The following is an 18,254-nucleotide window of genomic DNA, read 5'->3' on the forward strand; positions in this document are numbered from 1 at the left end:
TCTGGGTTCACACTAGCGTTGGTGTCCAACAGCTAGTGTCCAATTCTAATGTCCGCGGAAGATTTTAGCATCGGACACTAGCTGTGTCCATTACAATTTGCATTATTTTAAATGGGACGTCATGCAATGTCCTTTACTGTCCGTCTGTGTCCTTAAGTGTCCGTTTACAAAGATGTCCAATTTTTCAAGCGGACAACTAAATCCTACATGTAAGACATCTTTGTAAACAGACACTTAAGGAGACACGGACACTATATGATTTCCCATTTAAAACAATGCAAATTGTAATGGATGCAGCTAGTGTCCATTGCTAAAATCTTGTGTGGACATTAGCATCGGACACTAGCTGTCGGACACCGATGCTAGTGTGAACGCCCCCTTAGCTTTCTGCACTGATCTTTTCTAAGAACTGTAGTCAACTTGTTGTTGGCTGATTTCTGTATTATTTCATTAATTATCTGCTTTCTATTATGTGTTCTTGTGGAACTGCAAGTTCAGAGCTCAATGGGTGTTTCCAGTAAAGAACGCTCACTTTTTTCCCCACTCTTCTTTCCATAGTCTAGTCTGCATGCCTGTGTCTTCACCACCCTTGAACTGATGTGACCAGACCATCCCTAGTTCTGTTTGCCACCCACTCCCTGTAGGTCCATATCCTGACCAATGCAATGTGACTTGGCATTCTCTCAGTTACACAGCTCCTATGGGACATGTCCTGGTAGGTTCCCCTAGGTATATCCCTGGACATGGTTCTGCAATGTAGAACTTTTGTGAGGAAATGGAACTCCAACGACTGTGTAGATAAGCTGTACAAGCTGCTAAGTAAGAATGCTTTCAGAAATAGAAGTGTTAATAGTTTATGTTTGTCAATTAACAAATGTAAAGAACAGAAGAGAAATCTAAATCTCATCAATATTTGGTGAGACCTTTACCCTTTGGAGGAGGAGTCCTGGAAGTGATGATCCGGCCCCCGCAGAACCCTGATCTCAACATCATCCAGTCTGTCATGGATTGGATGAAGAGACAGAAGGATTGGAGCAAGCTGACATCCTCAGAAGATCTGGGCTTAGTTCTCCAAGATGGCGGGAACAACCTCCCTGACGAGATCCTTCAAAACCTGTGTGCAAGTACCGAGAAGAATTGGCAAAGGGCAAAGGTCACACCAAATATTGATGGGATTAGATTTGTTTTTTCTTCATTCACTACATTTTGTTAATTGATAAAAATAAACCATTAACACTTCTATTAGCATTCTTACTCTGCAGCATTATTCCACCACAGGCCTTTAACTTTTGCACAGTACTGTATATAATATATACATGGAGTATATTGATAACACTTACCTGCCATGACCATAGATGTTTCCTGAGGCCGGGTTCACACAATGTATTATGGCACGTAATGTGGTACGTAGATGGCGCGGGAGCTTTTGCGGGCCGTATACGCTCCAATTGTTTTCAATGGGAGCCGGTACCGTATACGCTCCAATTGTTTTCAATGGGAGCCGGTACCGTATACGCTGCGCTATTTTGCGGCCGTGATTTTGCGGCGGCCGCAAGATAGCGCCACGTATACGATACCGGCTCCCATTGAAAACAATGGGAGCGTATACGGCCCGCAAAAGCTCCCGCGCCGTCTACGTACCACATTACGAGCCATAATACATCGTGTGAACCCGGCCTGAGTGGTCAGTCGTAGGTTAGCACAACATAGCAGAGTAATATATCATTACATTATCATTATATATACCATTTTTCAGCATTCTCTTACCATGGGGCAGCCTGGTACACATATATCGCCCTTACAACAACTTTACTTTTTAGCAACATTTTGCACATTTTTTTCATCTGTGCAGCTCATTCAGCATTGACTAAATTCCATTACACTTGTGTTCCCTATTTCTCAGGGATATGAAGGAGGTATAATGTGTTATCTCTGTAGGAGGAAGCTGATATGTCTTCATAGGCCTCATTCACACATTTGCAGATTCTGAGTATTGAAGATGGTTTACACTCAGGATAACTAGCTGCGTCATCTAAGGTTATCACGTTACAAACCAAGTGCTTTCGAAACCACAGCTATGATTCATTACATAAAATAAACTCTATGCAATCATTTCCGGGGTTCATTGTAAAGTATATAAGTAGAGTATTCCTTTACTAATATATCTTTAGCTGTCTGTAAGTCACGTATAAAAAAATAAGTCTTAATCCGGGGTCACACGAGGTTTTTTTTTACCAGATTTTGACGCGGAGGCCGCCTCAGAATCCAGTCCAAAAAATGGCTAGCCACCACTGGATGTCAGTGCAGTGCATACAGTACACCGGCATTCAGTCGCGGCATTCTGCTCTGGATTAGGCCCAAATGAATGGGCCTAGTCGGGAGGGAGGTGTCGCGCCGCAGACTCTGTGGCATATTCCGCCATGGAATCCGCCTCAAGAAAGAGCAGGTCGAATGGGCAACACGGTGTCTCAGTGGTTAGCGCTAGAGTCCTGGGTTCGAATCCCACAAGGAACAACATCTGCAAGGAGTTTGTATGTTCTCCCCGTGTTTGTGTGGATTTCCTCCCATACTACAAAGACATACTGATAGAAAAAAAAAAAAGTACATTGTGATCCCTAAAAAAAAAAAAAAAAAAAAGAAAGAAAGAGCAGGCCGCTTCTTTTTTCCGCAAGGAACTCATTGAATTCAATGGGAGGTGTTTTTTTGAGCCGGATTCCGGGTCAAAATCCTGACCAAAAACCCCGTGTGAACCTGGCTTTACTGTTATATCATGGCTTTATAAAACTAGAAGATTGTGTGTTATGTCTAACTCTAACTGAACTAAAGTGTTTATGGTCCCGATTTGAGGCTGAAGGCAATACCTATGGATTATTTATCTGCTCAGCAGATCTCATAGAGCTCTTAGTTCTAATGTATCACGTCACAAATCTACAATTTTATGATTCACACAAAACAAGTAATCTACAACAATTTTTGGATTAAATTATCTTGGCGTTGAAAGCTATTTTGAAATACCATTGGGGGAGGGGGTCAGAGTATTTTTTCAATTTTTGTGGACATTAAATTCAGGTACGAAAAATTCAGCTTGGGTTCTCCCCTTGCAATGTCTCCTACTCACATGTGTACACTTTAGCAACATTTACGTCTTCCTTTTCTTCGCTATCTAGGCCTAGACCACCATAAAGACTTGTGCCTTCCTTGACTATATGCTAACTGCTTCTTTTGGCATTAAAAGATAAATTTTGTCCTTTCTAACAGTGAAAGGCTGTGTACGATAAATCTTCTTCACCTGTGTCACTCTACAACACCCAGACTCTCAACTGTGGCTTATAGGTCTAGTTGCAGCTGAGACCACAGCTGTTGTGTCTCTGGAATTATAAGTACAGTATGTTGTCCAATATAGAAATGATCCAGCCATTCCATCCAGAAGTCTCTCACACATCTAGGAACACAAACCCTGTACTTTTCTAAGTCTTGAGGGTATGGGGATTAGTATTCCCGGTTTCCCTGTTGCAGAGAGCGCAGTGGGGAAGGCTCCTTCTATAGCCAGTTGTCTTACAGCTACATACAAGAATGCTAAAATTAGGAAAGGTGAAATGGCTGATCTCCTAGAAGATTTCTTTAGATGGTTCGTAGTTTGATGGCAAAACAATGTATGATAAAAAATAAAAAAAAACATCATGATTAGAGATGAGCGAACACTAAAATGTTCGAGGTTCGAAATTCGATTCGAACAGCCGCTCAATGTTCGTGTGTTCGAACGGGTTTCGAACCCCATTATAGTCTATGGGGAACAGATACTCGTTAAGGGGGAAACCCAAATCCGTGTCTGGAGGGTCACCAAGTCCACTATGACACCCCAGGAAATGATGCCAACACCTCTGGAATGACACTGGGACAGCAGGGGAAGCATGTCTGGGGGCATCTAACACACCAAAGACCCTCTATTACCCCAACATCACTGCCTAACAACTACACACTTTCCACATTCAAAAAAACCTCTATCAAAGTGGGAAAATACCTGGAAACCTTCTTTACTCCCCAAATGGATGGACACAAACCCCAATTTAAGCTCAACAAACAGTAACAACCACCCCTTTAATTCAATATTAAAGAAGAGAGCTTCACACAAATATGTGCCACCAAATAAACGTGTTTTATTGGTAGAGCGTGATGGGGCGAACGTTTTCGGCCACAGTAGGCCTTTTTCAAGCTCTACATAGAGGAAATAGTAACAACCAAAATCAGTATATACAACACCAGCACACTTCCAATATACAATTTCACCAATATATACATATGAACATTTATATACATAGGAGAACCATGTGAATATTGTTATAATAATGATCCGGGTGGTTTCAACAGGAGTAACTTAGAGAGACATGATATATAGTAAACTGAGTTAGGGTAGATGAACATGCCAAAATGATACTTAAACATAAAAACACCCAGCTATCCTGGACTCCTGTGTATGTCGATCAGTATAAGCCCAATGTAAAACTGGGTCATGACAGTGTTATATCATATCAAATAGTATAGGGAGCAGAGGTCAGAATAAAGCAAAGCGTAAAGAGACAATGAACAAAGAATACATATATACCTGTATGGTTGATGCAAAAAATCAATAAAGACAAAGTCCAGCAGGTCGAGAGGGGTCCAATTTCCTAGGAGTACCATAAGGTTCTAGTTAAAACCAAGCAAATAACATGAATGTATGTACCATGAGAGCTCGTCTCTAGGGGTCCTTACCTCTGCTGCCGCTATCCGGAAACCCGCTCCCCAGGTGGGGAAAATGAAAATGAGTGGATGACACTATGCGCACAAGAATAAAGGGGTTAACTCCCACAGGAAAGCGCTACAATAGTGGCGTCTCCCCTGCTTTAAATAGAGCACAGGATCACGTGATCCGTAGTGTCTGCGCGTGTACCCGGAAGTGCGGGTGTAGTTGAAGTGCGCATGCGCGTGTCAAAGCCGACCCGCGCATGCGCAGTGACTCAAAAATAAAACTTAGTAAAAAAAGGGGCAGAAAGACTGGACGGACGGCGCATGCGTGCGCCCAGCTCGTCCGGTCATGTACAAGAGGAGGAACGAAGGTGATTGTAAGCAGCGTAATGTAATAATGACGAGTGAACTAATAAACATCCTAAAGGGGATAGAGAAAATAGATAAGAGTCCAAGGGGATACACCAGGATTGTGATAAAAAGGAAGAAGGCATAAGTGACAAGAGTAAAAAGAAGACAGAAAAAGAGAGAATGGAACAAAAAGAAAGGAAAGAGAGAGGAAAGAAAATGCAACTAAAATTACAACTAGACAAAAATGAAAAAAAGTAAAAATAAAAGAGGAATAAAAACAAAATAGATTAGAGAAAGGAATTATATGCAGAATGAAAAATGAAAAATAAAAAATAAAAAGAGAAATGAAAAATGCTAAAAAAATAAAAAATAAAAAAATATAAAAAATAAAAAATAAATGAAAAAATAAAAAAAGAAAAAGAAAAAGAAAAAGTGCAATGGTTTCGGCAAGGATACTGTCGAAGGCGGGCCCAGTAGGGTCAGTCAGAGGTAGACCTAGCGAGCCTGTGGGATAAAATACATACAGGTAAATATAATTAAATTATGGCATGTTAATCAATGAATATAATAAACAATTGTCCACAAAGTAGATAGAACATTGGTTTACAAATAAGCATGAATTTCATATTCGCGGTTCAGGCCACGTGGCTCCATAGTCTGTAATCTATGGATCCAGTGAGCCTCACGTTTTTTGAGGAGAGTGTTGTATATACTGATTTTGGTTGTTACTATTTCCTCTATGTAGAGCTTGAAAAAGGCCTACTGTGGCCGAAAACGTTCGCCCCCATCACGCTCTACCAATAAAACAAGTTTATTTGGTGGCACATATTTGTGTGAAGCTCTCTTCTTTAATATTGAATACGAGGTGGGACCCTAGCTTCAAACACTGGGACATCGACTGTATCCCTGCGAAACTGAAAACCACCCCTTTAAATCACGTTCCCCATGACAACCACAAATGGAATAGGCAATGGGAATTCCAAAAGCCCTCACCCTTAACCCTGTCATTTTGAGTGTGAGTGTGTGTGTGATGTGGTAAGACCTTCCAAAATTCACTTTTCTAGCCCTTAACATGAGCCCTTCCAAACAAAGTTACAGGACCTTAAGCTGAGCTACCAGCAGAGATTGAGGCCCTTGGCATGAGTAGAGCCTTGCACCAGCAGTGTTTTTGGCACTTAGGGTGAGTTGAGCCTTGTACCAGCGTGTGTCCCTTAACATCAGGCGTGCCCTAAGTTCTGCGCTTTGCACAAAAGTTCCACATTAACTAGGCTGAATGGTACAAAGATTAGTAGGCCCGAGAACCAGGAACAGGTCTTGCAATGGCTGTCGGATAACGCTTAAAGCACATTGTCCACCAGCCAGTCAGCCTCTACCTCCTCTTACCCAACAGTCTTGTCCTCCTTCCACCCAAAATTCCCAATCTTCCCAGAACAATAACCCCAACTGTCCCTGCTCCCCAGAGCTGTTCTCCCTTCCTTTGACTGTACCGCAACCTGCCCCTCCATTTCGCGATTCCACGGACCTAACAGACGAGTATCTGTGTCCAGATGCTCAAACACTAGAGTCTCCTCCATTCCATCTCCGGTCGATTTGGTGGCGGATGACCAGCAACCCACCCTCATCGACGACGATGAGAAGCAGTTGCTGTCAGGGAAGCCAGTTGACATGCGCATTGTGCAGGAGGAGGAGGCGAGACAGGAGTTGGAAGAGGAGGTGGTGGACGACGAGGACACCGACCCCACCTGGACAAGGCGGATGTCAAGCTGGGAAAGTAGTGTGGATGTTGAGGCAGGTGCAGCACCAAAAAGGGTAGCTAGAGGCAGAGACATGTCCAGAGGCAGAGGTCAGCTGCTTTGCCGAAGCCAGGCCAGACCCGGAATGTCCGAAGATGTTCCCTTTTGTACCCAGCCCAGAAAAACTCCCCCATCGAGGGCACGTTTCTTGAAGGTGTAGAGTTTTTTCAAGGAATGCGCCGAGGACAGATATAGTGTCGTCTACACAATTTGCCTCTCGAAATCGAGTAGGGGCCCTGAGAAGAGCAACCTGTCCACCACTTCAATGCACTGTCATTTGGACTCCAAGCAATGGAATCAGTGGCAGGCAGCAACGGCAGGACAAACGTCGCCCGCCGTTCATGCCACTGCCTCTGCTCACAGTGCTGGCGATGCACTCCAGAGGACGAGCCAGGACATCACTTCATCTGCCTCCGCCACTTTGTTGACTTCTCCCTCATCCTCCCCTGTTTCTGTCTTATCTCCTTCTCCTGCACCATCAAAGGCACCATCAGGCGCTTCTTTACAACAACCCACCATCTCTCAGACATTGGAGCGCCGGCAGAAATACACCGCTAACCACCCACCCACGCAAGCCTAGAACGCCAACATCGCTAAACTGCTGGCCCAGGAGAGGTTGGCGTTGGCTTGTTGAAACTCCCGCCTTCCCGGACCTGATGGCAACTGTGGCACCTCACTATGCCGTCCCTAGCCGTCTCAACTTCTCCCGGTGTGGCGTCCCCGCCTTGCACCAGCACGTGTCACTCAACATCAGGTGGGCCCTTAGTTCCGCGCTTTGCTGCAAGGTCCACTTGACCACCGACACTTGGACAAGCGCCTGTGGTCAGGGATGCTGCTTATCTTTAAGGACAGGCAGGGTGAATGTGGTGGAGTCTGGTCCCGGGGTGCAAACTGAGGTACCCTATCTCCTCTCCCAGGCCAAAATTCATGGCAGGAGTAGACTGAAACCCTACGACGCTGCAACCTCCACCACAGCTACTAGCGGCAAACGCTAAAACACTGGTGTGGGGAGACGTCAGCAGGCGGTGCTGAAGCTCATCAGCTTGGGGGACAGACAGCACAGTGCCTCCGAGGTCAGGGATGCCATCCTGGCTGAGATGGCATTTTTTTTTCCCTGCTACACCTGGGGCCTGGCATTTTTGCGCCTGTGATAATGGCTGGAACCTGGTAGCAGATCTGGAGCTTGCCAGACTCAAACACGGTCCACGCATGGCCCACGTTTTTCAACTTGTTGGTGCCATGTTTCTTTGAAACCTACACCATTGTGCCTGATATACAGGTCAAAGTGGGGCCATTTTCGTGAGAACTAGCCTCTGCTAGGCAGAAAACATTCAGAGCACACTCCTCTCATCTTCGCACCGTTGGCTGGCGGAGGAAGACGAGGGGGTTGGAGTGGCATCTGATGTCCCTGTCCCACACGAGGCTAGAGGGTGCACTTCAGTGCATCCCATTGCTTCACCACAAATGGTGTGAAGGGGAGTGGAAAATGGAGGAAATGGAGAGTGACCCTTACAGTTGGGGCCAGCAAAGGCATGCCAAGTAACACACTGGCACACATGGCTGACTTCATCTTGGGTTGCTTTTCAACACATATTTCACATCATGAAGAACAAATAATACTGGATTTTTACAAGCCTCGAACCCCGGTCTAGGTCTAATGTCTGTTCCTTTCTTATATTAGGGGAGAGGGAAAAAAAATTACTTCAGTGATACGTTTAGCGTACATAGACTGACTATTAATGTGCATCCCACTTAGTGTTGTTAGGGTTACACACCGTCACAACCTGGCTAAAGCTTCTATAGCTGTTAATAAAGTCAACATAACTTTACGGTATCCAAAAAGACAGCTGGTACCGACAGAGAGCAAGACAAATGTCAACCAAAGCTGTGAGCTCTGAACACCCACAGTGACTTTGGCGTCATCATCATTATAAAGGAGCGGGTGGTAATAAATAACTTGGCAGTGCCTAAAACCCAAAAAGCTTATACAACTATATTTACATTAAGATACACAAATGACACTTTTCAGTAGCATGTCATGAGACAAGCTGATAAGCTCTTCCTTTGTGCAGTGCTATTTGAAAGTTAAACGCTGCCTTTATTTTAATTCTGGAGAAGGTGCAGACATTAGATTTAGAACATGTTGTCTTCATTGTCCAAATCCTCTATATAGGTAACGTGTTTTTCGGGCCGAGCTGTCTGGGAACGAGCTGGTGCAGCACTGACAACCTGGGTGAATATGGCAAGAGCCTGAGATGTAGGGTGAATGAATCCCCAAATTATTTGTGGAATTCCCAGTGAGACAATGGCACTATCTACCAGTAGCAAAAATTGTGGGTGCACGTAACCCCAATATATTCTTTGAATTCCCAGTGAGACAATGGCACTATATACCAGTAGCAAAAATTGTGGGTGCACGTAACCCCAATATATTCTTTGAATTCCCAGTGAGACAATGGCACTGTATAGCAGTAGCAAAAATTGTGGGTGCACGTAACCCCCATATATTCTTTGAATTCCCAGTCAGACAATGGCACTATATACCAGTAGCAAAAATTGTGGGTGCACATAACCCCAATATATTCTTTGAATTCCCAGTGAGACAATGGCACTGTATAGCAGTAGCAAAAATTGTGGGTGCACGTAACCCCCATATATTCTTTGAATTCCCAGTCAGACAATGGCACTGTATACCAGTAGCAAAAATTGTGGGTGCACGTAACCCCCATATATTCTTTGAATTCCCAGTCAGACAATGGCACAATATACCAGTAGCAAAAATTGTGGGTGCGCGTAACCCCAATATATTCTTTGAATTCCCAGTGAGACAATGGCACTATATACCAGTAGCAAAAATTGTGGGTGCACGTAACCCCAATATATTCTTTGAATTCCCAGTCAGACAATGGCACTATATACCAGTAGCAAAAATAGTGGGTGTATATAGCCCCAATTCTATTGCTAGGGGACTTGCAGGGTATTTCTGAGGTGAAGGTGGGGGGGCACACCGTTGGAACGGGGATTTGGGGTGTATATATGGGGTATACGGGAATACACTGTCAGTGTGTTCCATTCAGGATCCTGGGAAAGCTGGGTTGCGGCGATTGAGCCCGTCAGTGCCACGTTACACTGACAAGCTTCTCCCTGGAATTGAAGTTATATGTAAGCCCAATATATTCTTTGAATTCCCAGTGAGACAATGGCACTATATACCAGTAGCAAAAATAGTGGGTGTATATAGCCCCAATTCTATTGCTAGGGGACTTGCAGGGTATTTCTGGGGTGAAGGTGGGGGGGCACACCGTTGGAACGGGTATCGGGGGTATATATTGGGTATACGGGAATACACTGTCAGTGTATTCCATTCAGGATCTGCGGAAAGCTGGGTTGCGGCGATTGAGCCCGTCAGTGCCACGTTACACTGACAAGCTTCTCCCTGGAATTTAGCTCTTATAAGAGCTGTTGGTTGTCTTCTCCTTCCTATCCTAGCCTGTCCCTGCCTACCCAGAATCTAAGCCCTAGCTAACTGGACGGAAACCTCCGTCCCCGGTGAATTGCAAGCTCAGAATGACGCGAAGCTGGGCGTCGCTGTTCTTTTAAATTAGAGGTCACATGTTTTCGGCAGCCAATGGGTTTTGCCTACTTTTTTCAACGTCACCGGTGTCGTAGTTCCTGTCCCACCTACCCTGCGCTGTTATTGGAGCAAAAAAGGCGCCAGGGAAGGTGGGAGGGGAATCGAGTAATGGCGCACTTTACCACGCGGTGTTCGATTCGATTCGAACATGCCGAACAGCCTGATATCCGATCGAACATGAGTTCGATAGAACACTGTTCGCTCATCTCTAATCATGATGCTTGGCCAAAGCCGATGACATCACAGAGAAGAGAGCTGGACGCCACTAGGAGGCCCAAAAGATAAGGTAACAGAAGGTGAGTATGAATGTGTTTCATTTTTTTTTTACCTTTCCAGGGCCTCCACCGCAGAATATAATGTGGTGGTCATTTTAGTTTACCCGATGAATCTACATTTATTCAGTTTCATAAGAAAAAAAAACGATCTGGAATATTTGGGTTGAACCCGACATATTATGAAATTACTCACCAATCTCTAGTTCAGACTGATATGCCATGAAAAAGTGGTTTCTTCCCTTTGGTCTTAATGTCTTAAGTCCACAACTGTAGCCTCTTTCCCAATGGAAAATGAACTAGACTAGAGATGAGCGAGTACTATTTCGAAACGGCAGTCTCGAATAGCACCCACCCATAGGAATGAATGCCGGCTGCTGAGTGTGTCGGCTGCGTGCTGTTGCGAATAGTACTCGCTCATCTCTAAACTAGACCCATCAATTAATCCATGGTGATATCTACATCTATGGACATCATAATGAATTTACAGATAAACCTCCCTGAAGGCAACCTCAGACTGAAAAAATCTGCTTCAGGAATTAGGAATCTGTTTTTTGACGCAGGTTTTTGATGTGGTTATTGACACTTTTTTTTTTTTTGCTTCAGCATACTGTATGGACCTGGAGATTTCTCTTTAAAAAAACACTAGCAGTTTTTGAAAGTTTTTTGCACAAACTGCGCCAAAATACCACATCACGTTTTTTTTTTTCTCCATTTGACTTCACTAGAAAATAGGTCATGTCGCTTTTTTTTTTCTCAATAGCTGAAAAAAAACACTAGCAGAAAAAAAACTGCTAGGGATTCCCATTGAAATCAAAGTTCTTTCGGGCGGATTTTGAGGCAGATTGCGGCTCAAAATCCGCCTGCAAAAAACTCCATGTGAACTGACACTCAGAGAACACTGCCACTACCCTCTTTTAGGGCCCCTTCTCACGGCATAAGCGCTCGGCTCATTCCGAGCTGTACACACAAGCGCTTCTAAACACTTCCCATTCACTTCAATGGGAGCGCGCGTAAAGCCGTCTTTACGTGCGCTCTCATTGAAGTGAATGGGAAGTGTTTAGAAGTGCTCGCATGTATGGCTCGGAATGAGCCGAGCGCTTACGCCGTTTGAAGGGGCCCTTACACACACCGTCTATCTTCTAATAAAAAAGGACTATTCTTCTAGAAGAGCCTTTCTCGACACAATATGGGGTGGTCATTTGAGCTAACACTGTTCGGATCAGCCAATCCGAACAGCACGCTCCCATAGAAATGAATGGAAGCACCTGGCATGCAGGCTTTGCCGGTGGCTGGCTGCTTAACCCCCTGCGTGCCAGCCGCTTCCATTCATTTCTATGGGAGCATGCTGTGAGCGTGCTGTTCGGAACGGCTGTTCCGAACAGTGTTCGCTCATCTCTAGTGGTCATCCCAAAGAGCTAGTGAAAAACTTGTCCTCAAGGAGGAATAAAACTAACATTTAGTAACGTCAAGCTAACATTGAATCATGACTTGAAAGTGTTCTCTAGGATTGTAAAAACAAGGCTGCTTTCTCCTAAAATGACACCACCTCTGTCTATGGTTGCTCTATTGAAGGGAACAGTGCGGAGCTTCAATACCGCGAACAACCTGTGGACAGGTGAGGGATTTCTCTTAGAAGAAGGAAGCCATGTTTTTCTAATGGCAGACATAATGTTACAGTGTAGCAATTGATGATTCAGCTTCTCTTCTTGGAACGGTCTTGGACAAGTTACAGCACATTAATTGTTCATAAGCTCACAATAATTGTTTATCTATACCCACAATGACTCTTCCTGATAAGTATGGTTTAGATGCTGAAGAGTTTACAAGTTCATTAAAAAAGCATCGACGTCAAAAACCCACTTCATTTCTCTTTCCTATGTGTCAAAACAAAGATAATGGTTTCTGTGAAACAAAAGCAACATAACTTGTTGCTAACACAGAATGTCCTCATTATTTCTGAAATCTCACGTAAAATGGATGTGTGCATTCCTGACACCGGGCTAACAAGCTAAGACCCGGCTCTAGACAAGCGCTTTTCCAGACCCAGTCAGCCCCGTAACGTACAGTTCAATTAGCCTGGAGTTCTCTCCACCGAAGAGGAAACGTCAATGGCTCCTATGTTGTAAAACAAATATGTGCCCAGAAGTTCCTCCCCTGAGTGTTCACTGGCACTTACTCAGATGGACACTGAAACCTAGACAAATTATAGCAACTGTAAACACATTTACACATTCCAGCGCAAATCGCCAAGGTGATTTATTGTGGTGTTAGGCATTTACAGAATAGTAATAGGTACGTGTATTTATTTTACTTTCTTTCAGACCCAACATCTAGAGCATGACATGGAGTTCACTATAGTTATCTGTCCTGACTCTCGGAACGTTGCGTTATATCCATGTCAAGTCTTTGCTCAAAGATAAAATGGAATACTTATGTCAAGAAGCTCAACAACCTTTTTGTCTTATTGCATATAAGTCTTTAATTTGGACCCACCGTAATGGATGAAGCAATGGCAGTCCAGAGATAGTGACCCAGAGATGTAGCGTGAAGCTACGTGCCCCCAATGCAAAATATGTTACTGCTCCCCATCCTTCCCACCAGGCTAAGGATAAGAATGGTGTTAAGTAAGACAAGTGGGACTCTCATCACAAATTTCTCAATACTCTGCTAATACCATCTAAGTCCCCTGCCAGTGTGTACTTCTTGGTTCCCCTTGGCACGCAATACATGACCATCCAACCAATCACTGGCCACAACTTCTTTAGAGATTATCTAAGCACAGTTTAGAAGGACCAGGTAGTACAGTTGTGTCCTCTTGGTTGGGCATGTCCTCATTTGTGTATCACAAGTGGAGTAGCTTTTCTTTTTACCACATGTGCAGCCACCCAGTGGGGGTGTGAAATAGGTCCCATTCACACCTGCGTTTGGGTTTCCATTCAGGAAGTCTGCTTGGACTCCATAGACTATAATGAGGTCCGTGTGGTTTTCACTCGGTTTCCGCACGAAACACGCGGAGAGCACAGTGCTGCGCATGTCCATTGGCCAGACATAGACCATCGCTGGAGAGTTTTCGGACAGCACAGGGGACACCCCCAGTGCTGCAAGAAAACTCATTTACATAAGGAAAAAAAGGAGGTATTTTTCAGGAACGGCGGTGCAGATCCAAATAATAAAGGTAAGAGTAGACTAGACTTTCTTAAGGCTATTCCTATGTGTATTTAGATTAAAAAGGGTATTCTAGTGATAGATTCTAGTTATAGAATCTAGAGATGAGCGAGTACTGTTCGAAACGGCAGTTTCGAATAGCAGGCACCCATAGGAATGAATGTACGCAGCCGACACGCAGGGGGTTAAGCGGCAGGACGCTGGCCCCGTCTGCGTGCCGGCCAGCTCCATTCATTCCTATGGGTGCCTGCTATTCGAACCTGCCGTTTCGAACGGTACTCGCTCATCTCTAATAGAATCCCTTTAATAATACTAGAGTGTGGCAGAGATTCCTTTAGGGCTCCCTATAAGTCACTGTCTTGTTTCAAGAAGAAATACTCTTTTATAAGAAGAAACCCAAGTCCACTTTCAATATTTTACACTATTATTTGTAAGCCAAAACCAGGAACAGGTTAAAAAAACAGAAGAATCAAAAATTGTTCTATTACACGGTATTTTATCTGTGGGGAGTCTCCACTTCTGGGGGGTTTTGTACTAAAACTGAAGCAAAGTACTAACCCAATACTGACCCAATACTGAAAGTGGCCTTAGGGCTCGTTCCCATGATGTAACGTGCCGTGCATTCAAACACGTACACACGTGTCAGAGTGTGAGCGCTCAAAACAGATGCCATTCATTTCAATGTGTGCCGGCTCACGTGCGCTACCCATTGATTTCAATGCATAGCGCACGTGAGCCGGCACACATTGAAATGAATGGCATCTGTTTTGAGCGCTCACACTCTGACACGTGTGTACGTGTTTGAATGCACGGCGCATTACATCGTGGGAATTAGCTCTTAGTGAGACCTGAAAATATTACAGAAACATTCAAGACCTTAATTTCGACTGTATGATAGACAGTTACAGAAAATTTGAGAGATAGTATAAATGAGTTTAGGTCTTAAACACTTGCATAGCTATATTACAGCTCAGTAAACCTTCAAGTGTTACGAAGAGCTCCTATGTGGCCCTACTTTTCCACCATATTCCTTCTTCTCAGCTATCCTCTTCAATCCCATAGACTTTTGCTCTCTTCGTGCTCCACCTCACTGTGGTCATGCAGTGAGGAGGAATCTAGGACTTGGTAACCCCATTCAAGTGATCTTTGGGAGTACAGGTGGAGGGGTCCAAGCGATCTGTGTTTTGTAGACAGATGATAAATGTGGGTTATGGGAATACCCTTTTAAACTTTTAGGCTTCAGGGTGAAACGGAGTTACTTTCAGAATATATTTCTCTTTTGAAAATGTCAAAGAAAGAAGTTTTATCCTTTAGTTCTTTTAAGTTTACAGTAAAATGCATTATGATTTATTTAGCCCTGCATAACAACAAACCAGACCAAGACTATACAAAAACCCACTAACACCTCATTAACATCCTCGTCGAGGAGCATGTTTATGCCATAATCTGTAGCATGTTCCAGTTTTTGCCATTTCTATATCAAATTACTTATTTTAGGCATTCGTCTTCAACTTTACTTTTACATTTTCAAGTCAATGTGCTGGTGAACGAGCAGTTAAATATCACAATAGAATGTGCTGAGCTGTGGTTATAACATCTAAACTTTTTGATGTGTTTTACTCGTTTGCTTTTTATATAAACAAAATTTAATGAACTAAGAAACAATTAGCGAATTCAGTAAACTGTTGAGTATGTAATTGACAATACATGTAAACCGACTGAATCACAAAATGGCTAAATGTGGTCAAAGGACGCAACATGTACATTGTATTGTACCCTCGGTGAACTAAGACAATTCAGTGTTTATGGAACAAAATCTAAATGTTCATCCAGTATTTTACTGATAGGAAGAGAGCGAAGTCCATGTTTACATTATAGCAATTGTATTTATGTGCCCATTAATCTTCTTGCTTATTCCAAATGCAATTAAAGGGCCCCTTCACACGGAGTTTACGCTCCGTTCATTCAGACACGTATACACGAGCGCTTCAAAACACATCCTATTCACTTCAATGGGAGCGGCTTTACGCGCGCGTAAACTCCGTGTGAAGGGGCCCAAAGGGGCTTACCAGGAATTGCTGATCTCTTAGGATTGGACATCCATAGCAGGTCGATGGGATCTGATTCCTAGAAAACCCACCAATTGGCTGCACATTGGAACTAACTACACAGTTTATTGGTGGTACAATGTGTAGCTGGTTGGTGGGATACATGGCGGGAACTGATATTAACAAATTGGTGATGGGGTCAGGGGACAGACCTTCACTGATCAGTTACTGATGACCACTGCTAAAGAAACAGTCAAATCCTTTAAGGCCTCATGCACTCATATAATTCTATGGGCCTACCCCTCTTCCCTGATAGATTGTAAGCCCTTATGGGCAGGGCCCTCTACCCCACTGTGCCAGTCTGTCATTGTTAGTATTATATTTGTTTGTATATTTTGTGTACTGTATGTAAACCCTCAAATGTAAAGCACCATGGAATTAATATAATAATGTATAGAACCATGGAATTAATATAATAATGTACAGCAGCATGGGATTAATATAATAATGTACAGCACCATGGGATTAATATAATAATGTAAAGTACCATGGAATTAATATAATAATGTAAAGCACCATGGAATTAATATAATAATGTACAGCACCATGGAATTAATATAATAATGTACAGCACCATGGGATTAATATAATAATGTACAGCACCATGGAATTAATATAATAATGTACAACACCATAGAGATAATGGTGCTATATAAATAAATAGCAATAATGGGCCTACACTATACCTCTGTGTGCAATTATATAGAAAGTTTTATTTTTCTGACAGATTCATATGGAGTGCGAAATAAAGAAAACTGATGTCCTCCAACGTATGCTATATTAGCTGGATACTTTCCTCCTAGAAGCATTACACCACATAGAGGGTTTGTGCATGCTATAACACAGTGTACATGGATCCTAAGAGGTATAAATGATCCATGAGTCTGCTCATCTCCTGTAGTGTGCTACAGTAGCTGTTTAATGGGATTGGTCCAGGCGGAGTAGACTTTGCTCCACAAAACCCTATCATTGAGCAAATGATCCTTGGGTACCCATAACCCTATCATTGGTTCCCTGGCTGCTCTTTATTGGACCAGTTCTAGTAGGATCTATTCACCGTATACTGTAAAGACCTGTGGTTTTGGATGAGCTCTGACCCAGTTAAAGTTAAACTTAAGATTTTCCGGTAGCTCTCAACAGCTGTGGGAGCCAGACATTACAAAACACTGGTATGAAATGTATTGGGCACCAGTACATATCCACAAGGAAAAAGAGTTGACCAAAAGATTCTGTGTATTCTGTGTACCAGGTACACACTAGCATTTGAGTCTCAGTATGAAACTCCGTCCAACATTCCAGTTAGAATACAGACAAACATACAGAAGTCCTGCAAGCAGGAAACCAGGTGGAAACCTAGTGGACCCATTATAGTCTATGGAGTCTGCGGGTTTCCATGAGTAACCACTTTTAAGTCGATAGGGTTTCCATTTATTTCGGGTTCCCAAGCAGACCCAAAGGACAGAAACCTGAACGCTAGTGTGAACCTAGGGTTACTGTACATTGTCATATGCTTTGGTATTCATATCTTATTGTGTCTATAGCTCTTGCAACACAAGGTATAACCAAAAACTTTAATACTGTTTTCTTTTTGTAGTTTGTATTTAAGAATTTTAATGAATGAATTAGAGGATCTTTACTGGTTCTGACTGGCCATGACTGTAGCCATTTATGAAGGAGTCTGAGCAGGAGTCAAGGTTGGGGCTCTGGAAAATAGAGTTGGAGTCTGTGGTTTAGCCTACCAACTCCAATAGCTATGATAGGAAGGGCTTCTTTCTACAACAGATCACTCTTTGGTGATGCTACTACTTCTGCTCTGGCATATGTTACTGAACAAGTCTTATGGATTCTTACAAGACCTTATCATTTCAATAACCATCAATCACTTATATGTTTAACCAGCAGAGCACGTCTAGTGCTCTTCATGTTAAAAGAAGTTCATATTGCACAAGCTAGATCAATAAGAACCTACATCTTCATAGACATCTCCACCAGCCAAGATGAACCCTGCACTATACAGATGGTCAAGACTAGAGATGAGCAAACAGTAAAATGTTCGATATTCGATATTTGTTTCGAGTACCCCCTCAATGTTCAACTACTCGAATCGAATATCGAACCCTATTATAGTCTATGGGGGGAAAATGCTCGTTTCAGGGGTAGGCAACATTCAATCAAATTATACTTACCAAGTCCACGAGTGAGG

This window comes from Leptodactylus fuscus, chromosome 1 (genome assembly GCF_031893055.1).
Source record: "Leptodactylus fuscus isolate aLepFus1 chromosome 1, aLepFus1.hap2, whole genome shotgun sequence".
Lineage (NCBI taxonomy): Eukaryota > Metazoa > Chordata > Amphibia > Anura > Leptodactylidae > Leptodactylus > Leptodactylus fuscus.